Source organism: Aphelocoma coerulescens, unplaced genomic scaffold (genome assembly GCF_041296385.1).
Source record: "Aphelocoma coerulescens isolate FSJ_1873_10779 unplaced genomic scaffold, UR_Acoe_1.0 HiC_scaffold_77, whole genome shotgun sequence".
Classification (NCBI taxonomy): domain Eukaryota; kingdom Metazoa; phylum Chordata; class Aves; order Passeriformes; family Corvidae; genus Aphelocoma; species Aphelocoma coerulescens.
In genome coordinates, this window is record NW_027184063.1 from 73,815 (window position 1) to 99,712 (window position 25,898).

A 25,898-nucleotide genomic window follows, 5' to 3' on the forward strand; every position below is an offset into this window, starting at 1 on the left:
CCTCTCATTTTTGCATATCCCAAACCCCCTTCCAAACATCCAGCAGCTGCTTGTAAAGAAGAAGTCCTAGAACAAAAAGCCAGTGCTGCCTTTCATAGCCCCTTTGCTGTCTATGAAGTAGAGGAAAGAAGCTAGTGAGACGCACTTTCTTTCTCAACTCCATAGAGCGCATCCTTCTCTCAAGGTGGCAGAGTCCTTGGCGGAAGTGAAGCATCTGCAGCTGCAGTTCAGACTGAGAGATGTGCCAGGACAGGAAACATTTGCTGACCTTCCCTGTTCCCTGTGCAACATGATTCTCGCATCCCAGTCACTTTCACACACCTTCGGTATCCCTGAGTCCAAGCAGCTAAAGCTCACAGAGACAGAAGTGTCAGGAAGGAAAACGTTGCAAAAGCACCCCCTTCTCTTATCAGCATATAAATTGTGCACAACAGGCTGCGGCACCGAACCTTCCTTCTCAGATAGACATGCCATCACACTTTTCACTCTTGCAGCTCGGTTGAAAAGCTCCAGCAGCTGCTCCCGCAATAGCAAAAGGTTCTAGAAGTGAAAGCCAGTTTGGGGCTGCACCTTCTCCTTGCCGCATGTAAGCCACACCAAACTCCCTGATGCACTCTGTCCTCCCCTTCTCAAAGGAGTAGACGGTGGCATCAGGACACACCTGTGTCCCAGCAGCTGGGTGCCCAGCCGGGAGCAGGAGCAGGGCTGGGGCTGCTCCCAAAGTTGCCCCGCCCCAATGCCAGAGCCGGACATATGCTGAGGGGGGGCTGGATCAGGCTTTATTGTCCAGCTGCATGCCAGGAGTGAGCACAAAATCTACCTGCATTCTCTGCAGCATGCCATCCTGGAGCAGAGCCATTGCCAAAGGAAGCCGTGAGCCCGTGCCAAGCCAGTGCCGGAGTGGGATCCTAGCAGCACCTGTGGAAGCCGGGAGAGAGGAGCCCACCTGGAGCAGGTTCGTGCAGGATTAATCATCCCGTGGCTTCCCACCAGGGTCCTGTTGCTTCCAAAAGGCCCCACAGTGTCACTGTGGCCCCTCGGTTCCACCAGGTTCCAGAGCGTCACTGTGGTGCCCAGGGTTCCGTCAGCTTCGCCAGCATCCCCACGGTCTGCAGAGCTCCCCGAGCTTCTGTGGTGTCACAGTGGAGGCAGGGTTGCATCAGGTTCCATAGCATCAGCACGGTCTCCAGGGCTCCCAGAGGTTCTGTGGTGTCACAGTGGAGGCAGGGTTGCATCAGGTTCCATAGCATCACCACAGTCTCCAGGGCTCCCTGAGCTTCTGTGGTGTCACAGTGGAGGCAGGGTTGCATCAGGTTCCATAGCATCAGCACGGTCTCCAGGGCTCCCAGAGGTTCTGTGGTGTCACAGAGGAGGCAGGGTTGCATCAGGTTCCATAGCATCACCACGGTCTCCAGGGCTCCAAGAGCTTCTGTGGTGTCACAGAGGAGGCAGGGTTGCATCAGGTTCCATAGCATCAGCACGGTCTCCAGGGCTCCCCTGAGCTTCTGTGGTGGTGTCACAGAGGAGCCAGGCTTCCTTGTAGTTCCCCAGCATCACAAAGGCTCTCCTGGGAGCCACGGGTCACAAAGCACCGTGGGCTCTGTGCAGCCCCGCTGTGTCACAATGGCCGCTGGCTTCCACGAGCCCCCGCAGTGTCCCAGTGGGCCCCGTGGCTTTAGGAGTGGGTGGCTGGGAGTTGGTGCCAGCGGCTGGGGGAGCAGCAGCAGGGACTGTGTGTGGACAGTGCCATGGCCACTTGTGTGGCCACTGGTGTCTCTGTGCCAGGCACAGCCGTGGTGTGTAACACCGGCTCTGGGTCCTTTGGCTGTGCAGGTGGCAGTCACGGCCTGGAGCAGGGCTGCTCCCGGGGGACAGCCTGGGGCAGGAGGCTTCTGGAGATTCATTCCCCACACTCCTTGTCATGAGGTGCTCAGAGTGATTGGAAAGGCTGTTGGCAGCAGGCAGTTCTCTGGGTTCAAGCTGTGGAGCTGTCAGCGGGAATGCAAAGGCCAAGCTGGTGAGCCTTTTGTCCTGGTGCCTTTAGTGTGTGAGCAGTCCCTGGTGCCGTTGTCTTTGGATCCTGAGTGTGGGAGAGGCAAGGCTTAGGATGGTGCGTAGAGCTGAGAAGGAAAGTGCCGAGAGCAGCGTGTGTGCTGCTGCTTTGAGGGGTGCAGTTGAAGTTGTAGGCAGCAAGAGCTTTCTCAGCTGGCCCTTTTGTGAGCTCTGCTTTTGCCAGATGACTTCCATCTTACCCTCTTACCATCTTAGCCTCTCATTTTTGCATATCCCAAACCCCCTTCCAAACATCCAGCAGCTGCTTGTAAAGAAGAAGTCCTAGAACAAAAAGCCAGTGCTGCCTTTCATAGCCCCTTTGCTGTCTATGAAGTAGAGGAAAGAAGCTAGTGAGACGCACTTTCTTTCTCAACTCCATAGAGCGCATCCTTCTCTCAAGGTGGCAGAGTCCTTGGCGGAAGTGAAGCATCTGCAGCTGCAGTTCAGACTGAGAGATGTGCCAGGACAGGAAACATTTGCTGACCTTCCCTGTTCCCTGTGCAACATGATTCTCGCATCCCAGTCACTTTCACACACCTTCGGTACCCCTGAGTCCAAGCAGCTAAAGCTCACAGAGACAGAAGTGTCAGGAAGGAAAACGTTCCAAAAGCACCCCCTTCTCTTATCAGCATATAAATTGTGCACAACAGGCTGCGGCACCGAACCTTCCTTCTCAGATAGACATGCCATCACACTTTTCACTCTTGCAGCTCGGTTGAAAAGCTCCAGCAGCTGCTCCCGCAATAGCAAAAGGTTCTAGAAGTGAAAGCCAGTTTGGGGCTGCACCTTCTCCTTGCCGCATGTAAGCCACACCAAACTCCCTGATGCACTCTGTCCTCCCCTTCTCAAAGGAGTAGACGGTGGCATCAGGACACACCTGTGTCCCAGCAGCTGGGTGCCCAGCCGGGAGCAGGAGCAGGGCTGGGGCTGCTCCCAAAGTTGCCCCGCCCCAATGCCAGAGCCGGACATATGCTGAGGGGGGGCTGGATCAGGCTTTATTGTCCAGCTGCATGCCAGGAGTGAGCACAAAATCTACCTGCATTCTCTGCAGCATGCCATCCTGGAGCAGAGCCATTGCCAAAGGAAGCCGTGAGCCCGTGCCAAGCCAGTGCCGGAGTGGGATCCTAGCAGCACCTGTGGAAGCCGGGAGAGAGGAGCCCACCTGGAGCAGGTTCGTGCAGGATTAATCATCCCGTGGCTTCCCACCAGGGTCCTGTTGCTTCCAAAAGGCCCCACAGTGTCACTGTGGCCCCTCGGTTCCACCAGGTTCCATAGCGTCACTGTGGTGCCCAGGGTTCCGTCAGCTTCGCCAGCATCCCCACGGTCTGCAGAGCTCCCCGAGCTTCTGTGGTCTCACAGTGGAGGCAGGGTTGCATCAGGTTCCATAGCATCAGCACGGTCTCCAGGGCTCCCAGAGGTTCTGTGGTGTCACAGTGGAGGCAGGGTTGCATCAGGTTCCATAGCATCACCACAGTCTCCAGGGCTCCCTGAGCTTCTGTGGTGTCACAGTGGAGGCAGGGTTGCATCAGGTTCCATAGCATCAGCACGGTCTCCAGGGCTCCCAGAGGTTCTGTGGTGTCACAGAGGAGGCAGGGTTGCATCAGGTTCCATAGCATCACCACGGTCTCCAGGGCTCCAAGAGCTTCTGTGGTGTCACAGAGGAGGCAGGGTTGCATCAGGTTCCATAGCATCAGCACGGTCTCCAGGGCTCCCCTGAGCTTCTGTGGTGGTGTCACAGAGGAGCCAGGCTTCCTTGTAGTTCCCCAGCATCACAAAGGCTCTCCTGGGAGCCACGGGTCACAAAGCACCGTGGGCTCTGTGCAGCCCCGCTGTGTCACAATGGCCGCTGGCTTCCACGAGCCCCCGCAGTGTCCCAGTGGGCCCCGTGGCTTTAGGAGTGGGTGGCTGGGAGTTGGTGCCAGCGGCTGGGGGAGCAGCAGCAGGGACTGTGTGTGGACAGTGCCATGGCCACTTGTGTGGCCACTGGTGTCTCTGTGCCAGGCACAGCCGTGGTGTGTAACACCGGCTCTGGGTCCTTTGGCTGTGCAGGTGGCAGTCACGGCCTGGAGCAGGGCTGCTCCCGGGGGACAGCCTGGGGCAGGAGGCTGCTGGAGATTCATTCCCCACACTCCTTGTCATGAGGTGCTCGGAGTGATTGGAAAGGCTGTTGGCAGCAGGCAGTTCTCTGGGTTCAAGCTGTGGAGCTGTCAGCGGGAATGCAAAGGCCAAGCTGGTGAGCCTTTTGTCCTGGTGCCTTTAGTGTGTGAGCAGTCCCTGGTGCCGTTGTCTTTGGATCCTGAGTGTGGGAGAGGCAAGGCTTAGGATGGTGCGTAGAGCTGAGAAGGAAAGTGCCGAGAGCAGCGTGTGTGCTGCTGCTTTGAGGGGTGCAGTTGAAGTTGTAGGCAGCAAGAGCTTTCTCAGCTGGCCCTTTTGTGAGCTCTGCTTTTGCCAGATGACTTCCATCTTACCCTCTTACCATCTTAGCCTCTCATTTTTGCATATCCCAAACCCCCTTCCAAACATCCAGCAGCTGCTTGTAAAGAAGAAGTCCTAGAACAAAAAGCCAGTGCTGCCTTTCATAGCCCCTTTGCTGTCTATGAAGTAGAGGAAAGAAGCTAGTGAGACGCACTTTCTTTCTCAACTCCATAGAGCGCATCCTTCTCTCAAGGTGGCAGAGTCCTTGGCGGAAGTGAAGCATCTGCAGCTGCAGTTCAGACTGAGAGATGTGCCAGGACAGGAAACATTTGCTGACCTTCCCTGTTCCCTGTGCAACATGATTCTCGCATCCCAGTCACTTTCACACACCTTCGGTACCCCTGAGTCCAAGCAGCTAAAGCTCACAGAGACAGAAGTGTCAGGAAGGAAAACGTTGCAAAAGCACCCCCTTCTCTTATCAGCATATAAATTGTGCACAACAGGCTGCGGCACCGAACCTTCCTTCTCAGATAGACATGCCATCACACTTTTCACTCTTGCAGCTCGGTTGAAAAGCTCCAGCAGCTGCTCCCGCAATAGCAAAAGGTTCTAGAAGTGAAAGCCAGTTTGGGGCTGCACCTTCTCCTTGCCGCATGTAAGCCACACCAAACTCCCTGATGCACTCTGTCCTCCCCTTCTCAAAGGAGTAGACGGTGGCATCAGGACACACCTGTGTCCCAGCAGCTGGGTGCCCAGCCGGGAGCAGGAGCAGGGCTGGGGCTGCTCCCAAAGTTGCCCCGCCCCAATGCCAGAGCCGGACATATGCTGAGGGGGGGCTGGATCAGGCTTTATTGTCCAGCTGCATGCCAGGAGTGAGCACAAAATCTACCTGCATTCTCTGCAGCATGCCATCCTGGAGCAGAGCCATTGCCAAAGGAAGCCGTGAGCCCGTGCCAAGCCAGTGCCGGAGTGGGATCCTAGCAGCACCTGTGGAAGCCGGGAGAGAGGAGCCCACCTGGAGCAGGTTCGTGCAGGATTAATCATCCCGTGGCTTCCCACCAGGGTCCTGTTGCTTCCAAAAGGCCCCACAGTGTCACTGTGGCCCCTCGGTTCCACCAGGTTCCATAGCGTCACTGTGGTGCCCAGGGTTCCGTCAGCTTCGCCAGCATCCCCACGGTCTGCAGAGCTCCCCGAGCTTCTGTGGTGTCACAGTGGAGGCAGGGTTGCATCAGGTTCCATAGCATCAGCACGGTCTCCAGGGCTCCCAGAGGTTCTGTGGTGTCACAGTGGAGGCAGGGTTGCATCAGGTTCCATAGCATCACCACAGTCTCCAGGGCTCCCTGAGCTTCTGTGGTGTCACAGTGGAGGCAGGGTTGCATCAGGTTCCATAGCATCAGCACGGTCTCCAGGGCTCCCAGAGGTTCTGTGGTGTCACAGAGGAGGCAGGGTTGCATCAGGTTCCATAGCATCAGCACGGTCTCCAGGGCTCCCCTGAGCTTCTGTGGTGGTGTCACAGAGGAGCCAGGCTTCCTTGTAGTTCCCCAGCATCACAAAGGCTCTCCTGGGAGCCACGGGTCACAAAGCACCGTGGGCTCTGTGCAGCCCCGCTGTGTCACAATGGCCGCTGGCTTCCACGAGCCCCCGCAGTGTCCCAGTGGGCCCCGTGGCTTTAGGAGTGGGTGGCTGGGAGTTGGTGCCAGCGGCTGGGGGAGCAGCAGCAGGGACTGTGTGTGGACAGTGCCATGGCCACTTGTGTGGCCACTGGTGTCTCTGTGCCAGGCACAGCCGTGGTGTGTAACACCGGCTCTGGGTCCTTTGGCTGTGCAGGTGGCAGTCACGGCCTGGAGCAGGGCTGCTCCCGGGGGACAGCCTGGGGCAGGAGGCTGCTGGAGATTCATTCCCCACACTCCTTGTCATGAGGTGCTCAGAGTGATTGGAAAGGCTGTTGGCAGCAGGCAGTTCTCTGGGTTCAAGCTGTGGAGCTGTCAGCGGGAATGCAAAGGCCAAGCTGGTGAGCCTTTTGTCCTGGTGCCTTTAGTGTGTGAGCAGTCCCTGGTGCCGTTGTCTTTGGATCCTGAGTGTGGGAGAGGCAAGGCTTAGGATGGTGCGTAGAGCTGAGAAGGAAAGTGCCGAGAGCAGCGTGTGTGCTGCTGCTTTGAGGGGTGCAGTTGAAGTTGTAGGCAGCAAGAGCTTTCTCAGCTGGCCCTTTTGTGAGCTCTGCTTTTGCCAGATGACTTCCATCTTACCCTCTTACCATCTTAGCCTCTCATTTTTGCATATCCCAAACCCCCTTCCAAACATCCAGCAGCTGCTTGTAAAGAAGAAGTCCTAGAACAAAAAGCCAGTGCTGCCTTTCATAGCCCCTTTGCTGTCTATGAAGTAGAGGAAAGAAGCTAGTGAGACGCACTTTCTTTCTCAACTCCATAGAGCGCATCCTTCTCTCAAGGTGGCAGAGTCCTTGGCGGAAGTGAAGCATCTGCAGCTGCAGTTCAGACTGAGAGATGTGCCAGGACAGGAAACATTTGCTGACCTTCCCTGTTCCCTGTGCAACATGATTCTCGCATCCCAGTCACTTTCACACACCTTCGGTACCCCTGAGTCCAAGCAGCTAAAGCTCACAGAGACAGAAGTGTCAGGAAGGAAAACGTTGCAAAAGCACCCCCTTCTCTTATCAGCATATAAATTGTGCACAACAGGCTGCGGCACCGAACCTTCCTTCTCAGATAGACATGCCATCACACTTTTCACTCTTGCAGCTCGGTTGAAAAGCTCCAGCAGCTGCTCCCGCAATAGCAAAAGGTTCTAGAAGTGAAAGCCAGTTTGGGGCTGCACCTTCTCCTTGCCGCATGTAAGCCACACCAAACTCCCTGATGCACTCTGTCCTCCCCTTCTCAAAGGAGTAGACGGTGGCATCAGGACACACCTGTGTCCCAGCAGCTGGGTGCCCAGCCGGGAGCAGGAGCAGGGCTGGGGCTGCTCCCAAAGTTGCCCCGCCCCAATGCCAGAGCCGGACATATGCTGAGGGGGGGCTGGATCAGGCTTTATTGTCCAGCTGCATGCCAGGAGTGAGCACAAAATCTACCTGCATTCTCTGCAGCATGCCATCCTGGAGCAGAGCCATTGCCAAAGGAAGCCGTGAGCCCGTGCCAAGCCAGTGCCGGAGTGGGATCCTAGCAGCACCTGTGGAAGCCGGGAGAGAGGAGCCCACCTGGAGCAGGTTCGTGCAGGATTAATCATCCCGTGGCTTCCCACCAGGGTCCTGTTGCTTCCAAAAGGCCCCACAGTGTCACTGTGGCCCCTCGGTTCCACCAGGTTCCATAGCGTCACTGTGGTGCCCAGGGTTCCGTCAGCTTCGCCAGCATCCCCACGGTCTGCAGAGCTCCCCGAGCTTCTGTGGTGTCACAGTGGAGGCAGGGTTGCATCAGGTTCCATAGCATCAGCACGGTCTCCAGGGCTCCCAGAGGTTCTGTGGTGTCACAGTGGAGGCAGGGTTGCATCAGGTTCCATAGCATCACCACAGTCTCCAGGGCTCCCTGAGCTTCTGTGGTGTCACAGTGGAGGCAGGGTTGCATCAGGTTCCATAGCATCAGCACGGTCTCCAGGGCTCCCAGAGGTTCTGTGGTGTCACAGAGGAGGCAGGGTTGCATCAGGTTCCATAGCATCACCACGGTCTCCAGGGCTCCAAGAGCTTCTGTGGTGTCACAGAGGAGGCAGGGTTGCATCAGGTTCCATAGCATCAGCACGGTCTCCAGGGCTCCCCTGAGCTTCTGTGGTGGTGTCACAGAGGAGCCAGGCTTCCTTGTAGTTCCCCAGCATCACAAAGGCTCTCCTGGGAGCCACGGGTCACAAAGCACCGTGGGCTCTGTGCAGCCCCGCTGTGTCACAATGGCCGCTGGCTTCCACGAGCCCCCGCAGTGTCCCAGTGGGCCCCGTGGCTTTAGGAGTGGGTGGCTGGGAGTTGGTGCCAGCGGCTGGGGGAGCAGCAGCAGGGACTGTGTGTGGACAGTGCCATGGCCACTTGTGTGGCCACTGGTGTCTCTGTGCCAGGCACAGCCGTGGTGTGTAACACCGGCTCTGGGTCCTTTGGCTGTGCAGGTGGCAGTCAGGGCCTGGAGCAGGGCTGCTCCCGGGGGACAGCCTGGGGCAGGAGGCTGCTGGAGATTCATTCCCCACACTCCTTGTCATGAGGTGCTCGGAGTGATTGGAAAGGCTGTTGGCAGCAGGCAGTTCTCTGGGTTCAAGCTGTGGAGCTGTCAGCGGGAATGCAAAGGCCAAGCTGGTGAGCCTTTTGTCCTGGTGCCTTTAGTGTGTGAGCAGTCCCTGGTGCCGTTGTCTTTGGATCCTGAGTGTGGGAGAGGCAAGGCTTAGGATGGTGCGTAGAGCTGAGAAGGAAAGTGCCGAGAGCAGCGTGTGTGCTGCTGCTTTGAGGGGTGCAGTTGAAGTTGTAGGCAGCAAGAGCTTTCTCAGCTGGCCCTTTTGTGAGCTCTGCTTTTGCCAGATGACTTCCATCTTACCCTCTTACCATCTTAGCCTCTCATTTTTGCATATCCCAAACCCCCTTCCAAACATCCAGCAGCTGCTTGTAAAGAAGAAGTCCTAGAACAAAAAGCCAGTGCTGCCTTTCATAGCCCCTTTGCTGTCTATGAAGTAGAGGAAAGAAGCTAGTGAGACGCACTTTCTTTCTCAACTCCATAGAGCGCATCCTTCTCTCAAGGTGGCAGAGTCCTTGGCGGAAGTGAAGCATCTGCAGCTGCAGTTCAGACTGAGAGATGTGCCAGGACAGGAAACATTTGCTGACCTTCCCTGTTCCCTGTGCAACATGATTCTCGCATCCCAGTCACTTTCACACACCTTCGGTACCCCTGAGTCCAAGCAGCTAAAGCTCACAGAGACAGAAGTGTCAGGAAGGAAAACGTTCCAAAAGCACCCCCTTCTCTTATCAGCATATAAATTGTGCACAACAGGCTGCGGCACCGAACCTTCCTTCTCAGATAGACATGCCATCACACTTTTCACTCTTGCAGCTCGGTTGAAAAGCTCCAGCAGCTGCTCCCGCAATAGCAAAAGGTTCTAGAAGTGAAAGCCAGTTTGGGGCTGCACCTTCTCCTTGCCGCATGTAAGCCACACCAAACTCCCTGATGCACTCTGTCCTCCCCTTCTCAAAGGAGTAGACGGTGGCATCAGGACACACCTGTGTCCCAGCAGCTGGGTGCCCAGCCGGGAGCAGGAGCAGGGCTGGGGCTGCTCCCAAAGTTGCCCCGCCCCAATGCCAGAGCCAGACATGGGCTGAGGGGGGGCTGGATCAGGCTTTATTGTCCAGCTGCATGCCAGGAGTGAGCACAAAATCTACCTGCATTCTCTGCAGCATGCCATCCTGGAGCAGAGCCATTGCCAAAGGAAGCCGTGAGCCCGTGCCAAGCCAGTGCCGGAGTGGGATCCTAGCAGCACCTGTGGAAGCCGGGAGAGAGGAGCCCACCTGGAGCAGGTTCGTGCAGGATTAATCATCCCGTGGCTTCCCACCAGGGTCCTGTTGCTTCCAAAAGGCCCCACAGTGTCACTGTGGCCCCTCGGTTCCACCAGGTTCCATAGCGTCACTGTGGTGCCCAGGGTTCCGTCAGCTTCGCCAGCATCCCCACGGTCTGCAGAGCTCCCCGAGCTTCTGTGGTGTCACAGTGGAGGCAGGGTTGCATCAGGTTCCATAGCATCAGCACGGTCTCCAGGGCTCCCAGAGGTTCTGTGGTGTCACAGTGGAGGCAGGGTTGCATCAGGTTCCATAGCATCACCACAGTCTCCAGGGCTCCCTGAGCTTCTGTGGTGTCACAGTGGAGGCAGGGTTGCATCAGGTTCCATAGCATCAGCACGGTCTCCAGGGCTCCCAGAGGTTCTGTGGTGTCACAGAGGAGGCAGGGTTGCATCAGGTTCCATAGCATCACCACGGTCTCCAGGGCTCCAAGAGCTTCTGTGGTGTCACAGAGGAGGCAGGGTTGCATCAGGTTCCATAGCATCAGCACGGTCTCCAGGGCTCCCCTGAGCTTCTGTGGTGGTGTCACAGAGGAGCCAGGCTTCCTTGTAGTTCCCCAGCATCACAAAGGCTCTCCTGGGAGCCACGGGTCACAAAGCACCGTGGGCTCTGTGCAGCCCCGCTGTGTCACAATGGCCGCTGGCTTCCACGAGCCCCCGCAGTGTCCCAGTGGGCCCCGTGGCTTTAGGAGTGGGTGGCTGGGAGTTGGTGCCAGCGGCTGGGGGAGCAGCAGCAGGGACTGTGTGTGGACAGTGCCATGGCCACTTGTGTGGCCACTGGTGTCTCTGTGCCAGGCACAGCCGTGGTGTGTAACACCGGCTCTGGGTCCTTTGGCTGTGCAGGTGGCAGTCACGGCCTGGAGCAGGGCTGCTCCCGGGGGACAGCCTGGGGCAGGAGGCTGCTGGAGATTCATTCCCCACACTCCTTGTCATGAGGTGCTCGGAGTGATTGGAAAGGCTGTTGGCAGCAGGCAGTTCTCTGGGTTCAAGCTGTGGAGCTGTCAGCGGGAATGCAAAGGCCAAGCTGGTGAGCCTTTTGTCCTGGTGCCTTTAGTGTGTGAGCAGTCCCTGGTGCCGTTGTCTTTGGATCCTGAGTGTGGGAGAGGCAAGGCTTAGGATGGTGCGTAGAGCTGAGAAGGAAAGTGCCGAGAGCAGCGTGTGTGCTGCTGCTTTGAGGGGTGCAGTTGAAGTTGTAGGCAGCAAGAGCTTTCTCAGCTGGCCCTTTTGTGAGCTCTGCTTTTGCCAGATGACTTCCATCTTACCCTCTTACCATCTTAGCCTCTCATTTTTGCATATCCCAAACCCCCTTCCAAACATCCAGCAGCTGCTTGTAAAGAAGAAGTCCTAGAACAAAAAGCCAGTGCTGCCTTTCATAGCCCCTTTGCTGTCTATGAAGTAGAGGAAAGAAGCTAGTGAGACGCACTTTCTTTCTCAACTCCATAGAGCGCATCCTTCTCTCAAGGTGGCAGAGTCCTTGGCGGAAGTGAAGCATCTGCAGCTGCAGTTCAGACTGAGAGATGTGCCAGGACAGGAAACATTTGCTGACCTTCCCTGTTCCCTGTGCAACATGATTCTCGCATCCCAGTCACTTTCACACACCTTCGGTACCCCTGAGTCCAAGCAGCTAAAGCTCACAGAGACAGAAGTGTCAGGAAGGAAAACGTTGCAAAAGCACCCCCTTCTCTTATCAGCATATAAATTGTGCACAACAGGCTGCGGCACCGAACCTTCCTTCTCAGATAGACATGCCATCACACTTTTCACTCTTGCAGCTCGGTTGAAAAGCTCCAGCAGCTGCTCCCGCAATAGCAAAAGGTTCTAGAAGTGAAAGCCAGTTTGGGGCTGCACCTTCTCCTTGCCGCATGTAAGCCACACCAAACTCCCTGATGCACTCTGTCCTCCCCTTCTCAAAGGAGTAGACGGTGGCATCAGGACACACCTGTGTCCCAGCAGCTGGGTGCCCAGCCGGGAGCAGGAGCAGGGCTGGGGCTGCTCCCAAAGTTGCCCCGCCCCAATGCCAGAGCCGGACATATGCTGAGGGGGGGCTGGATCAGGCTTTATTGTCCAGCTGCATGCCAGGAGTGAGCACAAAATCTACCTGCATTCTCTGCAGCATGCCATCCTGGAGCAGAGCCATTGCCAAAGGAAGCCGTGAGCCCGTGCCAAGCCAGTGCCGGAGTGGGATCCTAGCAGCACCTGTGGAAGCCGGGAGAGAGGAGCCCACCTGGAGCAGGTTCGTGCAGGATTAATCATCCCGTGGCTTCCCACCAGGGTCCTGTTGCTTCCAAAAGGCCCCACAGTGTCACTGTGGCCCCTCGGTTCCACCAGGTTCCATAGCGTCACTGTGGTGCCCAGGGTTCCGTCAGCTTCGCCAGCATCCCCACGGTCTGCAGAGCTCCCCGAGCTTCTGTGGTGTCACAGTGGAGGCAGGGTTGCATCAGGTTCCATAGCATCAGCACGGTCTCCAGGGCTCCCAGAGCTTCTGTGGTGTCACAGTGGAGGCAGGGTTGCATCAGGTTCCATAGCATCACCACAGTCTCCAGGGCTCCCTGAGCTTCTGTGGTGTCACAGTGGAGGCAGGGTTGCATCAGGTTCCATAGCATCAGCACGGTCTCCAGGGCTCCCAGAGGTTCTGTGGTGTCACAGAGGAGGCAGGGTTGCATCAGGTTCCATAGCATCACCACGGTCTCCAGGGCTCCAAGAGCTTCTGTGGTGTCACAGAGGAGGCAGGGTTGCATCAGGTTCCATAGCATCAGCACGGTCTCCAGGGCTCCCCTGAGCTTCTGTGGTGGTGTCACAGAGGAGCCAGGCTTCCTTGTAGTTCCCCAGCATCACAAAGGCTCTCCTGGGAGCCACGGGTCACAAAGCACCGTGGGCTCTGTGCAGCCCCGCTGTGTCACAATGGCCGCTGGCTTCCACGAGCCCCCGCAGTGTCCCAGTGGGCCCCGTGGCTTTAGGAGTGGGTGGCTGGGAGTTGGTGCCAGCGGCTGGGGGAGCAGCAGCAGGGACTGTGTGTGGACAGTGCCATGGCCACTTGTGTGGCCACTGGTGTCTCTGTGCCAGGCACAGCCGTGGTGTGTAACACCGGCTCTGGGTCCTTTGGCTGTGCAGGTGGCAGTCACGGCCTGGAGCAGGGCTGCTCCCGGGGGACAGCCTGGGGCAGGAGGCTGCTGGAGATTCATTCCCCACACTCCTTGTCATGAGGTGCTCAGAGTGATTGGAAAGGCTGTTGGCAGCAGGCAGTTCTCTGGGTTCAAGCTGTGGAGCTGTCAGCGGGAATGCAAAGGCCAAGCTGGTGAGCCTTTTGTCCTGGTGCCTTTAGTGTGTGAGCAGTCCCTGGTGCCGTTGTCTTTGGATCCTGAGTGTGGGAGAGGCAAGGCTTAGGATGGTGCGTAGAGCTGAGAAGGAAAGTGCCGAGAGCAGCGTGTGTGCTGCTGCTTTGAGGGGTGCAGTTGAAGTTGTAGGCAGCAAGAGCTTTCTCAGCTGGCCCTTTTGTGAGCTCTGCTTTTGCCAGATGACTTCCATCTTACCCTCTTACCATCTTAGCCTCTCATTTTTGCATATCCCAAACCCCCTTCCAAACATCCAGCAGCTGCTTGTAAAGAAGAAGTCCTAGAACAAAAAGCCAGTGCTGCCTTTCATAGCCCCTTTGCTGTCTATGAAGTAGAGGAAAGAAGCTAGTGAGACGCACTTTCTTTCTCAACTCCATAGAGCGCATCCTTCTCTCAAGGTGGCAGAGTCCTTGGCGGAAGTGAAGCATCTGCAGCTGCAGTTCAGACTGAGAGATGTGCCAGGACAGGAAACATTTGCTGACCTTCCCTGTTCCCTGTGCAACATGATTCTCGCATCCCAGTCACTTTCACACACCTTCGGTACCCCTGAGTCCAAGCAGCTAAAGCTCACAGAGACAGAAGTGTCAGGAAGGAAAACGTTGCAAAAGCACCCCCTTCTCTTATCAGCATATAAATTGTGCACAACAGGCTGCGGCACCGAACCTTCCTTCTCAGATAGACATGCCATCACACTTTTCACTCTTGCAGCTCGGTTGAAAAGCTCCAGCAGCTGCTCCCGCAATAGCAAAAGGTTCTAGAAGTGAAAGCCAGTTTGGGGCTGCACCTTCTCCTTGCCGCATGTAAGCCACACCAAACTCCCTGATGCACTCTGTCCTCCCCTTCTCAAAGGAGTAGACGGTGGCATCAGGACACACCTGTGTCCCAGCAGCTGGGTGCCCAGCCGGGAGCAGGAGCAGGGCTGGGGCTGCTCCCAAAGTTGCCCCGCCCCAATGCCAGAGCCGGACATATGCTGAGGGGGGGCTGGATCAGGCTTTATTGTCCAGCTGCATGCCAGGAGTGAGCACAAAATCTACCTGCATTCTCTGCAGCATGCCATCCTGGAGCAGAGCCATTGCCAAAGGAAGCCGTGAGCCCGTGCCAAGCCAGTGCCGGAGTGGGATCCTAGCAGCACCTGTGGAAGCCGGGAGAGAGGAGCCCACCTGGAGCAGGTTCGTGCAGGATTAATCATCCCGTGGCTTCCCACCAGGGTCCTGTTGCTTCCAAAAGGCCCCACAGTGTCACTGTGGCCCCTCGGTTCCACCAGGTTCCATAGCGTCACTGTGGTGCCCAGGGTTCCGTCAGCTTCGCCAGCATCCCCACGGTCTGCAGAGCTCCCCGAGCTTCTGTGGTGTCACAGTGGAGGCAGGGTTGCATCAGGTTCCATAGCATCAGCACGGTCTCCAGGGCTCCCAGAGGTTCTGTGGTGTCACAGTGGAGGCAGGGTTGCATCAGGTTCCATAGCATCACCACAGTCTCCAGGGCTCCCTGAGCTTCTGTGGTGTCACAGTGGAGGCAGGGTTGCATCAGGTTCCATAGCATCAGCACGGTCTCCAGGGCTCCCAGAGGTTCTGTGGTGTCACAGAGGAGGCAGGGTTGCATCAGGTTCCATAGCATCACCACGGTCTCCAGGGCTCCAAGAGCTTCTGTGGTGTCACAGAGGAGGCAGGGTTGCATCAGGTTCCATAGCATCAGCACGGTCTCCAGGGCTCCCCTGAGCTTCTGTGGTGGTGTCACAGAGGAGCCAGGCTTCCTTGTAGTTCCCCAGCATCACAAAGGCTCTCCTGGGAGCCACGGGTCACAAAGCACCGTGGGCTCTGTGCAGCCCCGCTGTGTCACAATGGCCGCTGGCTTCCACGAGCCCCCGCAGTGTCCCAGTGGGCCCCGTGGCTTTAGGAGTGGGTGGCTGGGAGTTGGTGCCAGCGGCTGGGGGAGCAGCAGCAGGGACTGTGTGTGGACAGTGCCATGGCCACTTGTGTGGCCACTGGTGTCTCTGTGCCAGGCACAGCCGTGGTGTGTAACACCGGCTCTGGGTCCTTTGGCTGTGCAGGTGGCAGTCACGGCCTGGAGCAGGGCTGCTCCCGGGGGACAGCCTGGGGCAGGAGGCTGCTGGAGATTCATTCCCCACACTCCTTGTCATGAGGTGCTCGGAGTGATTGGAAAGGCTGTTGGCAGCAGGCAGTTCTCTGGGTTCAAGCTGTGGAGCTGTCAGCGGGAATGCAAAGGCCAAGCTGGTGAGCCTTTTGTCCTGGTGCCTTTAGTGTGTGAGCAGTCCCTGGTGCCGTTGTCTTTGGATCCTGAGTGTGGGAGAGGCAAGGCTTAGGATGGTGCGTAGAGCTGAGAAGGAAAGTGCCGAGAGCAGCGTGTGTGCTGCTGCTTTGAGGGGTGCAGTTGAAGTTGTAGGCAGCAAGAGCTTTCTCAGCTGGCCCTTTTGTGAGCTCTGCTTTTGCCAGATGACTTCCATCTTACCCTCTTACCATCTTAGCCTCTCATTTTTGCATATCCCAAACCCCCTTCCAAACATCCAGCAGCTGCTTGTAAAGAAGAAGTCCTAGAACAAAAAGCCAGTGCTGCCTTTCATAGCCCCTTTGCTGTCTATGAAGTAGAGGAAAGAAGCTAGTGAGACGCACTTTCTTTCTCAACTCCATAGAGCGCATCCTTCTCTCAAGGTGGCAGAGTCCTTGGCGGAAGTGAAGCATCTGCAGCTGCAGTTCAGACTGAGAGATGTGCCAGGACAGGAAACATTTGCTGACCTTCCCTGTTCCCTGTGCAACATGATTCTCGCATCCCAGTCACTTTCACACACCTTCGGTATCCCTGAGTCCAAGCAGCTAAAGCTCACAGAGACAGAAGTGTCAGGAAGGAAAACGTTCCAAAAGCACCCCCTTCTCTTATCAGCATATAAATTGTGCACAACAGGCTGCGGCACCGAACCTTCCTTCTCAGATAGACATGCCATCACACTTTTCACTCTTGCAGCTCGGTTGAAAAGCTCCAGCAGCTGCTCCCGCAATAGCAAAAGGTTCTAGAAGTGAAAGCCAGTTTGGGGCTGCACCTTCTCCTTGCCGCATGTAAGCCACACCAAACTCCCTGATGCACTCTGTCCTCCCCTTCTCAAAGGAGTAGACGGTGGCATCAGGACACACCTGTGTCCCAGCAGCTGGGTGCCCAGCCGGGAGCAGGAGCAGGGCTGGGGCTGCTCCCAAAGTTGCCCCGCCCCAATGCCAGAGCCGGACATATGCTGAGGGGGGGCTGGATCAGGCTTTATTGTCCAGCTGCATGCCAGGAGTGAGCACAAAATCTACCTGCATTCTCTGCAGCATGCCATCCTGGAGCAGAGCCATTGCCAAAGGAAGCCGTGAGCCCGTGCCAAGCCAGTGCCGGAGTGGGATCCTAGCAGCACCTGTGGAAGCCGGGAGAGAGGAGCCCACCTGGAGCAGGTTCGTGCAGGATTAATCATCCCGTGGCTTCCCACCAGGGTCCTGTTGCTTCCAAAAGGCCCCACAGTGTCACTGTGGCCCCTCGGTTCCACCAGGTTCCAGAGCGTCACTGTGGTGCCCAGGGTTCCGTCAGCTTCGCCAGCATCCCCACGGTCTGCAGAGCTCCCCGAGCTTCTGTGGTGTCACAGTGGAGGCAGGGTTGCATCAGGTTCCATAGCATCAGCACGGTCTCCAGGGCTCCCAGAGGTTCTGTGGTGTCACAGTGGAGGCAGGGTTGCATCAGGTTCCATAGCATCACCACAGTCTCCAGGGCTCCCTGAGCTTCTGTGGTGTCACAGTGGAGGCAGGGTTGCATCAGGTTCCATAGCATCAGCACGGTCTCCAGGGCTCCCAGAGGTTCTGTGGTGTCACAGAGGAGGCAGGGTTGCATCAGGTTCCATAGCATCACCACGGTCTCCAGGGCTCCAAGAGGTTCTGTGGTGTCACAGAGGAGGCAGGGTTGCATCAGGTTCCATAGCATCAGCACGGTCTCCAGGGCTCCCCTGAGCTTCTGTGGTGGTGTCACAGAGGAGCCAGGCTTCCTTGTAGTTCCCCAGCATCACAAAGGCTCTCCTGGGAGCCACGGGTCACAAAGCACCGTGGGCTCTGTGCAGCCCCGCTGTGTCACAATGGCCGCTGGCTTCCACGAGCCCCCGCAGTGTCCCAGTGGGCCCCGTGGCTTTAGGAGTGGGTGGCTGGGAGTTGGTGCCAGCGGCTGGGGGAGCAGCAGCAGGGACTGTGTGTGGACAGTGCCATGGCCACTTGTGTGGCCACTGGTGTCTCTGTGCCAGGCACAGCCGTGGTGTGTAACACCGGCTCTGGGTCCTTTGGCTGTGCAGGTGGCAGTCACGGCCTGGAGCAGGGCTGCTCCCGGGGGACAGCCTGGGGCAGGAGGCTGCTGGAGATTCATTCCCCACACTCCTTGTCATGAGGTGCTCAGAGTGATTGGAAAGGCTGTTGGCAGCAGGCAGTTCTCTGGGTTCAAGCTGTGGAGCTGTCAGCGGGAATGCAAAGGCCAAGCTGGTGAGCCTTTTGTCCTGGTGCCTTTAGTGTGTGAGCAGTCCCTGGTGCCGTTGTCTTTGGATCCTGAGTGTGGGAGAGGCAAGGCTTAGGATGGTGCGTAGAGCTGAGAAGGAAAGTGCCGAGAGCAGCGTGTGTGCTGCTGCTTTGAGGGGTGCAGTTGAAGTTGTAGGCAGCAAGAGCTTTCTCAGCTGGCCCTTTTGTGAGCTCTGCTTTTGCCAGATGACTTCCATCTTACCCTCTTACCATCTTAGCCTCTCATTTTTGCATATCCCAAACCCCCTTCCAAACATCCAGCAGCTGCTTGTAAAGAAGAAGTCCTAGAACAAAAAGCCAGTGCTGCCTTTCATAGCCCCTTTGCTGTCTATGAAGTAGAGGAAAGAAGCTAGTGAGACGCACTTTCTTTCTCAACTCCATAGAGCGCATCCTTCTCTCAAGGTGGCAGAGTCCTTGGCGGAAGTGAAGCATCTGCAGCTGCAGTTCAGACTGAGAGATGTGCCAGGACAGGAAACATTTGCTGACCTTCCCTGTTCCCTGTGCAACATGATTCTCGCATCCCAGTCACTTTCACACACCTTCGGTATCCCTGAGTCCAAGCAGCTAAAGCTCACAGAGACAGAAGTGTCAGGAAGGAAAACGTTGCAAAAGCACCCCCTTCTCTTATCAGCATATAAATTGTGCACAACAGGCTGCGGCACCGAACCTTCCTTCTCAGATAGACATGCCATCACACTTTTCACTCTTGCAGCTCGGTTGAAAAGCTCCAGCAGCTGCTCCCGCAATAGCAAAAGGTTCTAGAAGTGAAAGCCAGTTTGGGGCTGCACCTTCTCCTTGCCGCATGTAAGCCACACCAAACTCCCTGATGCACTCTGTCCTCCCCTTCTCAAAGGAGTAGACGGTGGCATCAGGACACACCTGTGTCCCAGCAGCTGGGTGCCCAGCCGGGAGCAGGAGCAGGGCTGGGGCTGCTCCCAAAGTTGCCCCGCCCCAATGCCAGAGCCGGACATATGCTGAGGGGGGGCTGGATCAGGCTTTATTGTCCAGCTGCATGCCAGGAGTGAGCACAAAATCTACCTGCATTCTCTGCAGCATGCCATCCTGGAGCAGAGCCATTGCCAAAGGAAGCCGTGAGCCCGTGCCAAGCCAGTGCCGGAGTGGGATCCTAGCAGCACCTGTGGAAGCCGGGAGAGAGGAGCCCACCTGGAGCAGGTTCGTGCAGGATTAATCATCCCGTGGCTTCCCACCAGGGTCCTGTTGCTTCCAAAAGGCCCCACAGTGTCACTGTGGCCCCTCGGTTCCACCAGGTTCCAGAGCGTCACTGTGGTGCCCAGGGTTCCGTCAGCTTCGCCAGCATCCCCACGGTCTGCAGAGCTCCCCGAGCTTCTGTGGTGTCACAGTGGAGGCAGGGTTGCATCAGGTTCCATAGCATCAGCACGGTCTCCAGGGCTCCCAGAGGTTCTGTGGTGTCACAGTGGAGGCAGGGTTGCATCAGGTTCCATAGCATCACCACAGTCTCCAGGGCTCCCTGAGCTTCTGTGGTGTCACAGTGGAGGCAGGGTTGCATCAGGTTCCATAGCATCAGCACGGTCTCCAGGGCTCCCAGAGGTTCTGTGGTGTCACAGAGGAGGCAGGGTTGCATCAGGTTCCATAGCATCACCACGGTCTCCAGGGCTCCAAGAGCTTCTGTGGTGTCACAGAGGAGGCAGGGTTGCATCAGGTTCAATAGCATCAGCACGGTCTCCAGGGCTCCCCTGAGCTTCTGTGGTGGTGTCACAGAGGAGCCAGGCTTCCTTGTAGTTCCCCAGCATCACAAAGGCTCTCCTGGGAGCCACGGGTCACAAAGCACCGTGGGCTCTGTGCAGCCCCGCTGTGTCACAATGGCCGCTGGCTTCCACGAGCCCCCGCAGTGTCCCAGTGGGCCCCGTGGCTTTAGGAGTGGGTGGCTGGGAGTTGGTGCCAGCGGCTGGGGGAGCAGCAGCAGGGACTGTGTGTGGACAGTGCCATGGCCACTTGTGTGGCCACTGGTGTCTCTGTGCCAGGCACAGCCGTGGTGTGTAACACCGGCTCTGGGTCCTTTGGCTGTGCAGGTGGCAGTCACGGCCTGGAGCAGGGCTGCTCCCGGGGGACAGCCTGGGGCAGGAGGCTGCTGGAGATTCATTCCCCACACTCCTTGTCATGAGGTGCTCGGAGTGATTGGAAAGGCTGTTGGCAGCAGGCAGTTCTCTGGGTTCAAGCTGTGGAGCTGTCAGCGGGAATGCAAAGGCCAAGCTGGTGAGCCTTTTGTCCTGGTGCCTTTAGTGTGTGAGCAGTCCCTGGTGCCGTTGTCTTTGGATCCTGAGTGTGGGAGAGGCAAGGCTTAGGATGGTGCGTAGAGCTGAGAAGGAAAGTGCCGAGAGCAGCGTGTGTGCTGCTGCTTTGAGGGGTGCAGTTGAAGTTGTAGGCAGCAAGAGCTTTCTCAGCTGGCCCTTTTGTGAGCTCTGCTTTTGCCAGATGACTTCCATCTTACCCTCTTACCATCTTAGCCTCTCATTTTTGCATATCCCAAACCCCCTTCCAAACATCCAGCAGCTGCTTGTAAAGAAGAAGTCCTAGAACAAAAAGCCAGTGCTGCCTTTCATAGCCCCTTTGCTGTCTATGAAGTAGAGGAAAGAAGCTAGTGAGACGCACTTTCTTTCTCAACTCCATAGAGCGCATCCTTCTCTCAAGGTGGCAGAGTCCTTGGCGGAAGTGAAGCATCTGCAGCTGCAGTTCAGACTGAGAGATGTGCCAGGACAGGAAACATTTGCTGACCTTCCCTGTTCCCTGTGCAACATGATTCTCGCATCCCAGTCACTTTCACACACCTTCGGTATCCCTGAGTCCAAGCAGCTAAAGCTCACAGAGACAGAAGTGTCAGGAAGGAAAACGTTGCAAAAGCACCCCCTTCTCTTATCAGCATATAAATTGTGCACAACAGGCTGCGGCACCGAACCTTCCTTCTCAGATAGACATGCCATCACACTTTTCACTCTTGCAGCTCGGTTGAAAAGCTCCAGCAGCTGCTCCCGCAATAGCAAAAGGTTCTAGAAGTGAAAGCCAGTTTGGGGCTGCACCTTCTCCTTGCCGCATGTAAGCCACACCAAACTCCCTGATGCACTCTGTCCTCCCCTTCTCAAAGGAGTAGACGGTGGCATCAGGACACACCTGTGTCCCAGCAGCTGGGTGCCCAGCCGGGAGCAGGAGCAGGGCTGGGGCTGCTCCCAAAGTTGCCCCGCCCCAATGCCAGAGCCGGACATATGCTGAGGGGGGGCTGGATCAGGCTTTATTGTCCAGCTGCATGCCAGGAGTGAGCACAAAATCTACCTGCATTCTCTGCAGCATGCCATCCTGGAGCAGAGCCATTGCCAAAGGAAGCCGTGAGCCCGTGCCAAGCCAGTGCCGGAGTGGGATCCTAGCAGCACCTGTGGAAGCCGGGAGAGAGGAGCCCACCTGGAGCAGGTTCGTGCAGGATTAATCATCCCGTGGCTTCCCACCAGGGTCCTGTTGCTTCCAAAAGGCCCCACAGTGTCACTGTGGCCCCTCGGTTCCACCAGGTTCCAGAGCGTCACTGTGGTGCCCAGGGTTCCGTCAGCTTCGCCAGCATCCCCACGGTCTGCAGAGCTCCCCGAGCTTCTGTGGTGTCACAGTGGAGGCAGGGTTGCATCAGGTTCCATAGCATCAGCACGGTCTCCAGGGCTCCCAGAGGTTCTGTGGTGTCACAGTGGAGGCAGGGTTGCATCAGGTTCCATAGCATCACCACAGTCTCCAGGGCTCCCTGAGCTTCTGTGGTGTCACAGTGGAGGCAGGGTTGCATCAGGTTCCATAGCATCAGCACGGTCTCCAGGGCTCCCAGAGGTTCTGTGGTGTCACAGAGGAGGCAGGGTTGCATCAGGTTCCATAGCATCACCACGGTCTCCAGGGCTCCAAGAGCTTCTGTGGTGTCACAGAGGAGGCAGGGTTGCATCAGGTTCCATAGCATCAGCACGGTCTCCAGGGCTCCCCTGAGCTTCTGTGGTGGTGTCACAGAGGAGGCAGGCTTCCTTGTAGTTCCCCAGCATCACAAAGGCTCTCCTGGGAGCCACGGGTCACAAAGCACCGTGGGCTCTGTGCAGCCCCGCTGTGTCACAATGGCCGCTGGCTTCCACGAGCCCCCGCAGTGTCCCAGTGGGCCCCGTGGCTTTAGGAGTGGGTGGCTGGGAGTTGGTGCCAGCGGCTGGGGGAGCAGCAGCAGGGACTGTGTGTGGACAGTGCCATGGCCACTTGTGTGGCCACTGGTGTCTCTGTGCCAGGCACAGCCGTGGTGTGTAACACCGGCTCTGGGTCCTTTGGCTGTGCAGGTGGCAGTCACGGCCTGGAGCAGGGCTGCTCCCGGGGGACAGCCTGGGGCAGGAGGCTTCTGGAGATTCATTCCCCACACTCCTTGTCATGAGGTGCTCAGAGTGATTGGAAAGGCTGTTGGCAGCAGGCAGTTCTCTGGGTTCAAGCTGTGGAGCTGTCAGCGGGAATGCAAAGGCCAAGCTGGTGAGCCTTTTGTCCTGGTGCCTTTAGTGTGTGAGCAGTCCCTGGTGCCGTTGTCTTTGGATCCTGAGTGTGGGAGAGGCAAGGCTTAGGATGGTGTGTAGAGCTCAGAAGGAAAGTGCCGAGAGCAGCGTGTGTGCTGCTGCTTTGAGGGGTGCAGTTGAAGTTGTAGGCAGCAAGAGCTTTCTCAGCTGGCCCTTTTGTGAGCTCTGCTTTTGCCAGATGACTTCCATCTTACCCTCTTACCATCTTAGCCTCTCATTTTTGCATATCCCAAACCCCCTTCCAAACATCCAGCAGCTGCTTGTAAAGAAGAAGTCCTAGAACAAAAAGCCAGTGCTGCCTTTCATAGCCCCTTTGCTGTCTATGAAGTAGAGGAAAGAAGCTAGTGAGACGCACTTTCTTTCTCAACTCCATAGAGCGCATCCTTCTCTCAAGGTGGCAGAGTCCTTGGCGGAAGTGAAGCATCTGCAGCTGCAGTTCAGACTGAGAGATGTGCCAGGACAGGAAACATTTGCTGACCTTCCCTGTTCCCTGTGCAACATGATTCTCGCATCCCAGTCACTTTCACACACCTTCGGTACCCCTGAGTCCAAGCAGCTAAAGCTCACAGAGACAGAAGTGTCAGGAAGGAAAACGTTCCAAAAGCACCCCCTTCTCTTATCAGCATATAAATTGTGCACAACAGGCTGCGGCACCGAACCTTCCTTCTCAGATAGACATGCCATCACACTTTTCACTCTTGCAGCTCGGTTGAAAAGCTCCAGCAGCTGCTCCCGCAATAGCAAAAGGTTCTAGAAGTGAAAGCCAGTTTGGGGCTGCACCTTCTCCTTGCCGCATGTAAGCCACACCAAACTCCCTGATGCACTCTGTCCTCCCCTTCTCAAAGGAGTAGACGGTGGCATCAGGACACACCTGTGTCCCAGCAGCTGGGTGCCCAGCCGGGAGCAGGAGCAGGGCTGGGGCTGCTCCCAAAGTTGCCCCGCCCCAATGCCAGAGCCGGACATATGCTGAGGGGGGGCTGGATCAGGCTTTATTGTCCAGCTGCATGCCAGGAGTGAGCACAAAATCTACCTGCATTCTCTGCAGCATGCCATCCTGGAGCAGAGCCATTGCCAAAGGAAGCCGTGAGCCCGTGCCAAGCCAGTGCCGGAGTGGGATCCTAGCAGCACCTGTGGAAGCCGGGAGAGAGGAGCCCACCTGGAGCAGGTTCGTGCAGGATTAATCATCCCGTGGCTTCCCACCAGGGTCCTGTTGCTTCCAAAAGGCCCCACAGTGTCACTGTGGCCCCTCGGTTCCACCAGGTTCCATAGCGTCACTGTGGTGCCCAGGGTTCCGTCAGCTTCGCCAGCATCCCCACGGTCTGCAGAGCTCCCCGAGCTTCTGTGGTGTCACAGTGGAGGCAGGGTTGCATCAGGTTCCATAGCATCAGCACGGTCTCCAGGGCTCCCAGAGGTTCTGTGGTGTCACAGTGGAGGCAGGGTTGCATCAGGTTCCATAGCATCACCACAGTCTCCAGGGCTCCCTGAGCTTCTGTGGTGTCACAGTGGAGGCAGGGTTGCATCAGGTTCCATAGCATCAGCACGGTCTCCAGGGCTCCCAGAGGTTCTGTGGTGTCACAGAGGAGGCAGGGTTGCATCAGGTTCCATAGCATCAGCACGGTCTCCAGGGCTCCAAGAGCTTCTGTGGTGTCACAGAGGAGGCAGGGTTGCATCAGGTTCAATAGCATCAGCACGGTCTCCAGGGCTCCCCTGAGCTTCTGTGGTGGTGTCACAGAGGAGCCAGGCTTCCTTGTAGTTCCCCAGCATCACAAAGGCTCTCCTGGGAGCCACGGGTCACAAAGCACCGTGGGCTCTGTGCAGCCCCGCTGTGTCACAATGGCCGCTGGCTTCCACGAGCCCCCGCAGTGTCCCAGTGGGCCCCGTGGCTTTAGGAGTGGGTGGCTGGGAGTTGGTGCCAGCGGCTGGGGGAGCAGCAGCAGGGACTGTGTGTGGACAGTGCCATGGCCACTTGTGTGGCCACTGGTGTCTCTGTGCCAGGCACAGCCGTGGTGTGTAACACCGGCTCTGGGTCCTTTGGCTGTGCAGGTGGCAGTCACGGCCTGGAGCAGGGCTGCTCCCGGGGGACAGCCTGGGGCAGGAGGCTGCTGGAGATTCATTCCCCACACTCCTTGTCATGAGGTGCTCGGAGTGATTGGAAAGGCTGTTGGCAGCAGGCAGTTCTCTGGGTTCAAGCTGTGGAGCTGTCAGCGGGAATGCAAAGGCCAAGCTGGTGAGCCTTTTGTCCTGGTGCCTTTAGTGTGTGAGCAGTCCCTGGTGCCGTTGTCTTTGGATCCTGAGTGTGGGAGAGGCAAGGCTTAGGATGGTGCGTAGAGCTGAGAAGGAAAGTGCCGAGAGCAGCGTGTGTGCTGCTGCTTTGAGGGGTGCAGTTGAAGTTGTAGGCAGCAAGAGCTTTCTCAGCTGGCCCTTTTGTGAGCTCTGCTTTTGCCAGATGACTTCCATCTTACCCTCTTACCATCTTAGCCTCTCATTTTTGCATATCCCAAACCCCCTTCCAAACATCCAGCAGCTGCTTGTAAAGAAGAAGTCCTAGAACAAAAAGCCAGTGCTGCCTTTCATAGCCCCTTTGCTGTCTATGAAGTAGAGGAAAGAAGCTAGTGAGACGCACTTTCTTTCTCAACTCCATAGAGCGCATCCTTCTCTCAAGGTGGCAGAGTCCTTGGCGGAAGTGAAGCATCTGCAGCTGCAGTTCAGACTGAGAGATGTGCCAGGACAGGAAACATTTGCTGACCTTCCCTGTTCCCTGTGCAACATGATTCTCGCATCCCAGTCACTTTCACACACCTTCGGTACCCCTGAGTCCAAGCAGCTAAAGCTCACAGAGACAGAAGTGTCAGGAAGGAAAACGTTCCAAAAGCACCCCCTTCTCTTATCAGCATATAAATTGTGCACAACAGGCTGCGGCACCGAACCTTCCTTCTCAGATAGACATGCCATCACACTTTTCACTCTTGCAGCTCGGTTGAAAAGCTCCAGCAGCTGCTCCCGCAATAGCAAAAGGTTCTAGAAGTGAAAGCCAGTTTGGGGCTGCACCTTCTCCTTGCCGCATGTAAGCCACACCAAACTCCCTGATGCACTCTGTCCTCCCCTTCTCAAAGGAGTAGACGGTGGCATCAGGACACACCTGTGTCCCAGCAGCTGGGTGCCCAGCCGGGAGCAGGAGCAGGGCTGGGGCTGCTCCCAAAGTTGCCCCGCCCCAATGCCAGAGCCGGACATATGCTGAGGGGGGGCTGGATCAGGCTTTATTGTCCAGCTGCATGCCAGGAGTGAGCACAAAATCTACCTGCATTCTCTGCAGCATGCCATCCTGGAGCAGAGCCATTGCCAAAGGAAGCCGTGAGCCCGTGCCAAGCCAGTGCCGGAGTGGGATCCTAGCAGCACCTGTGGAAGCCGGGAGAGAGGAGCCCACCTGGAGCAGGTTCGTGCAGGATTAATCATCCCGTGGCTTCCCACCAGGGTCCTGTTGCTTCCAAAAGGCCCCACAGTGT